General features: G+C 40.1%; 2 pseudogenes; one reads left to right on the forward strand and one right to left on the reverse strand.

The window, feature by feature from the left end:
* Positions 1-3,028: 3,028 nt before the first annotated feature.
* Positions 3,029-3,147, reverse strand: LOC134912170 (5S ribosomal RNA; annotated as a pseudogene).
* A 2,017-nt stretch (positions 3,148-5,164) lies between these two features.
* LOC134913720 (5S ribosomal RNA) lies at positions 5,165-5,283 on the forward strand (annotated as a pseudogene).
* Positions 5,284-6,000: the final 717 nt, after the last annotated feature.

Here is a 6,000-nt window from a genome sequence, read left to right on the forward strand (position 1 = left end):
CCAGCCAGGTGGGAGGTCCTGGATGTCGGCTTCCGGCGATTGGCGTCCATGTGGAGGGTACACTTATTTAGGTGAGTCACTTTGTATCTTATATTGTCTGATGAAAGTGCCTGAATAAAGTGGCACTGAAACGTTACTGTACCTGCCTGTCTGAGCCGTGATTTATTTTGATAAGTCCAGGAGTGCCGCACTTGGAAAATTGGTGTGTGTGCATATACGTGAGGGCACCCGGACGAGGATCGTAATTAGAAGGAGAGCCGGACCATACGGATATATATATATTTTATATATATATATATATATGTAGATATATATATATATAGATATATATATATATATATATATATATATATAGATATGTGTGAAGAGAACGGCAGGCTCTCCCGGGATTTGATAAAATAGGCTGACAAAGGCTTGTCAGCCTTTTTTTTATCAAATCCCGGAGTGCCTGCCGTTCTCTTCACACCTATGGACTGATTCATTGTGGCATGGCACCGGGGTAAATTTCATCAATTACCTTCAGGAGATTGCCAGACATCTCTTTCCTATATATATATATATATATATATATATATATATATATGTGTGTGTATGTATATATATATCTATATCTGTACATATACAGATATAGTGCAGTTTTATTGTCATAATAATTATCTGCATTGTCCGTGACTGTGTAGGCCTGTATCTGCTGTGTGGTTTCACTTTCAGTATTTCCCAGATATATATATCCCTATATTCTGTACCCTAAGGGACTAGGTGCGTCAGGGTCATATATATAGTGTGTCACAGTATTTACCTATTACGTGTATTCTGCTGTGTACTCAGTCACGTACTGTAATACTGGATTTATTCGCTGGTGTTGTGTACTGTGTCTACAGTCACATACTAACAGATTTATTTGCAGGTATTGTACTCTGTCTGGCTTTATCGTACTAATTCGCTCTGTTGTTGCATTTGTATACAATGTCTAACAAGAAGGGCAGGGCAGTAAGTCTGTAGATGATCCTGCATCATGCATAGCATGTGCCAAAGATTTACCAGAGGTGCAAGCTGTGTATGATGGTCAGTGTACTATGTTACATACATCTCCCAGTCAGTCCGCAGCTCCTGTAACCAATCAGGAGCCACCTTGGGCTGCATTTACAAACCTACGGGGTACTCTGGTGCAAAGCCTTATGTCCTCTATGGACCACCTGTGCCATTACAGCCATAAATTGTCCCTATGGTTAATAATTTGTCTAACCAGTTGCAGCAATTAAATAATTCCTTGGTCAGACAAAAATCTACTCCAGGTCACTCTAGAGTCTCTGGGTCATCTAAGCGGGCTGCTTTCTCCTCACATCCCACGAATCTCTGAGATGTTTCATCTGAAGAAGAGGGGGAGCACAGGGCCGTCTTAACGGCAGTGTAGGCCCCTGGGCACAGCAATGCATTGGGCCCCCTACCCATCCTCCAGCGGTAGGGGTGGGGTGTGCTATCAGCGGCAGCTTTGATGTCCCGCGGGCGGTAGGGAGTGTTCTATCTTCCTCTCAGCATGAAGGACCTGGAGCAGTAATTTCTGCTAATTGCTCCTTTACTGCACAGATGGGGTGGGAGGGAGAACACTAAACTGTAGAAGGGGGCATTGGGCTGAATGACGGCGCTCTGGAACATGACTTCCGGGGTGGTAGGGGGTGTTTAATACGCTGGGGAGGGGTGGCTAATGGAGTGGGCTTAATATTCATCATTTTTTTGGTGGGAGGGCAGCTTGATTGACTGCAGATATCCCAAGTTCCTGAAAATATATTTCTTAGCTTTGAATGGGATAAAAAACTAGAGAGTCCCACCTTTCAGAAGGTTCTGGGGACTTGGGGATCAGAGGTCAGGAGCCAGAGCAATCCTCCAATGAATATATAAAACTGTATACCAGGCGTGTGGAGCTGGAGCAGGGACCAGCTGCTGGAAGGCTGATATCTCTGGTTCTGGGCACAGTAGAGACAAGCTGACAGTGTCCAGCAAAAGGGGAGAGTCTCAGCTTTTGGATTATATCCTCAGAAAAACTCTATGTAAGACAGAACCTGAGATATCTGGCTGGGAAGAGCAAATAACAGGCTCGGATGGGGACCACTGCTTTCACGTTGGATATCTCCGGTTCCCCAAGGCCAATTTTCAAAAATCTGGTACCCCTGGAAAGAGGGGACCCTCAGCTATCAGCCTAGGGCCCTTATACTCCTGGGGCCCTTGGGCAAGAGCCCATTGAGCCCATATGAAAAGACGGCCCTGGGGGAGCATACTGTCCTGTCAGACACTGAATCCGCTGTTTCTGACAAGGATTCTCCATTGTAATGTTTGGAGAGGGAAAGAGAGACTCTGTGTTGGGGCACGCTTAAATAAAACTTAACTTTTAATTAGAATAAGATAAGAATGTAGTACATTGACAGACACACACATACAAACATGTATAATGTTCTAAAAGAGGAGGAAAAGAGGGAATCTAGACCTCTCTCTACTATTATCATAGGAATCTAAAGGTAGACTCTGAAGAAATATGAAAATTAAAGATTACAAATAAGAATAAATATTCTCAAGTGATATAAATGAGGTGACAGTGACACCTAAGATGAAAATATCAAAGATTAGTTTCCACATAAATAAGAAAAAAGATTTCAAATATAAATCACAATGGTATTTATTATAACAACAATTTCTTTATAGACTAAAAATATAGGTCCGTTGACCAATGCCAATTGTGATGAATATATCCTGGTATCCTAGTAAGAGGTAATTTGCTGATTCTAGATTACTGATCAATGTAAGGAGAAAATTGCAAAATGTGTGCAAGTCTGAGGTCAAATGTGCAATAGAGTCAATAATTGCTCCAACACTTAGGTTTTGCATACATAGATAAGAATATAACAATATTAACAGGTGATTGATACGATTAACAAGTCTGAGATCAGACAATTAGAAAAGGAAAAAAGGTATGAAATCAGTAGGGTCGAAGGTTGCTCCAACACTTCTGCTTTTCACATAGGGATAAAGATATCTATTACTGCACCTAAGATTCCCTAGTAGTCTCCCATCTAGGTACTAATCAGGCTCCTCGCTGCTTAGCTCCCAAGATCAGGCGAGATTGGGCGTAGCCAGAGAGATATGGCAGTAATATCACATAAATTGTGAATGAGAGAGTGTGTGGTTATTGGCACATACCAAAGGAGTACTTCTGCTGTCCATTGAAATGCACAGTCTGTCAGTTATTATTGTATTACCGGGAATTTAAATGACTGGCATTTTGGATGAGTGAGTACTGAATAAGTGAGATATAGGAAACAATTAAGTACAGGGCCCACCCCCTCCTTTCACCATACAACAGATAGTGGACGAGAGAGGTGGGTTACCTGGACTAGTAGAAAATAGGTGTGGAATTACACAGGTATCTTAAAGTTTCCTTTTTAAGAAAGTACCAAGATAAAGATCCTATAATCATATGTGATCTTATGACAAGGTTGAAGCAACTAGGTGTGGTTCAGAAATTCAATTGCCCATCTATCGATATTGAAGATGTGAAAAGGAGGACTGAATACTATTAATAAAGTCCGTTAATAATTTATGACGATGGTCAATACGAAATAGAACAAACTGACAAGAAAAAATAATTTAGCAGATTACCTGATGGTAGATCAAATTAGTATCAAAATTAACATGGATAATACGATACCAGGATAGTCGGTGGGCTGAACCGTGCACTGTTCAGCACCACTTAACACAGACGGCCGTTTCACCTGAGGTGGCTTGTTCACTGTGTGACATGATAGTGGAGAGCTATCTATTTTAGGCCAAAAAAGGGGAGTGGTCTCATTTGGGGACCAATCATAGCAAGAGAAAGAAGTGTGGATGCATCATGTGATATGCATGTGATATGCATGCCATTCTATACACCTCACTTCCTGTTTCAAAAGGGCGGAAGTGATGTAAATTATGTCATATGATAGAGATTTACATATCTATAATGATTTGAAATTAGAGCTAAAATAAACAAAGTTGAGACAAATAGATATTGCTACCCAATTGTGATGGCTGTGAAAAATGAGACCACAAAACCTGAGGTCTATTATCGAGAAATTGCATCACACTGTGATGACGCGTCACTTCCGGTTACGGAACCCGGAGGTGGCGTGTGTCCATGAAGTTATAATTGTGTGCGCGACTGAATAGGTTACATAATGGGTTAGATTATTCTGCAAAAGTAGAATAGATAATGGGGAACACCTTATATGACCAGAGTGGATCTGTTGTACTCGGAGTACTAACTCCGTGACCGGAAATTGTGTCCCACTGTGATGACGCGTCACTTCCGGTAACGGAACCCGGAGGTGGTGCTTGACCGTGAAGTTTTAATTGTGTGCGCGACTGAATAGGTTCCATATTGGGTTTGGTTATTTTGCAGGAATAGAATACATAATGGGGAACACCTTATATGAACGGAGTGAATCTGTTGTACTCGGAGTACTAACTCCGTGACCGGAAGTGGCGTCAGGGCGCATCATTTCCGCTCGGGGGATAATTGAGGGATGGTTAACGGAAGTGTGGACCAGCAGAACTACCTCACTTCCTGTTTGGTAGTCATGGTATCGTATTATCCATGTTAATTTTGATACTAATTTGATCTACCATCAGGTAATCTGCTAAATTCTTTTTTCTTGTCAGTTTGTTCTATTTCGTATTGACCATCGTCATAAATTATTAACGGACTTTATTAATAGTATTCAGTCCTCCTTTTCACATCTTCAATATCGATAGATGGGCAATTGAATTTCTGAACCACACCTAGTTGCTTCAACCTTGTCCTAAGATCACATATGATTATAGGATCTTTATCTTGGTACTTTCTTAAAAAGGAACTTTAAGATACCTGTGTAATTCCACACCTATTTTCTACTAGTCCAGGTAACCCACCTCTCTCGTCCACTATCTGTTGTATGGTGAAAGGAGGGGGTGGGCCCTGTACTTAATTGTTTCCTATATCTCACTTATTCAGTACTCACTCATCCAAAATGCCAGTCATTTAAATTCCCGGTAATACAATAATAATAACAACAGACTGTGCATTTCAATGGACAGCAGAAGTACTCCTTTGGTATGTGCCAATAACCACACACTCTCTCATTCACAATTTATGTGATATTACTGCCATATCTCTCTGGCTACACCCAATCTCGCCTGATCTTGGAAGCTAAGCAGCGAGGAGCCTGATTAGTACCTAGATGGGAGACTACTAGGGAATCTTAGGTGCAGTAATAGATATCTTTATCCCTATGTGAAAAGCAGAAGTGTTGGAGCAACCTTTGACCCTACTGATTTCATACCTTTTTTCCTTTTCTAATTGTCTGATCTCAGACTTGTTAATCGTATCAATCACCTGTTAATATTGTTATATTCTTATCTATGTATGCAAAACCTAAGTGTTGGAGCAATTATTGACTCTATTGCACATTTGACCTCAGACTTGCACACATTTTGCAATTTTCTCCTTACATTGATCAGTAATCTAGAATCAGCAAATTACCTCTTACTAGGATACCAGGATATATTCATCACAATTGGCATTGGTCAACGGACCTATATTTTTAGTCTATAAAGAAATTGTTGTTATAATAAATACCATTGTGATTTATATTTGAAATCTTTTTTCTTCTTTATGTGGAAACTAATCTTTGATATTTTCATCTTAGGTGTCACTGTCACCTCATTTATATCACTTGAGAATATTTATTCTTATTTGTAATCTTTAATTTTCATATTTCTTCAGAGTCTACCTTTAGATTCCTATGATAATAGTAGAGAGAGGTCTAGATTCCCTCTTTTCCTCCTCTTTTAGAACCTTATACATGTTTGTATGTGTGTGTCTGTCAATGTACTACATTCTTATCTTATTCTAATTAAAAGTTAAGTTTTATTTAAGCGTGCCCCAACACAGAGTCTCTCTTTCCCTCTCCAAACATTACCATGTACTTTTGA

This window comes from Pseudophryne corroboree, chromosome 4 (assembly GCF_028390025.1).
Source record: "Pseudophryne corroboree isolate aPseCor3 chromosome 4, aPseCor3.hap2, whole genome shotgun sequence".
Taxonomy (NCBI): Eukaryota; Metazoa; Chordata; class Amphibia; order Anura; family Myobatrachidae; genus Pseudophryne; species Pseudophryne corroboree.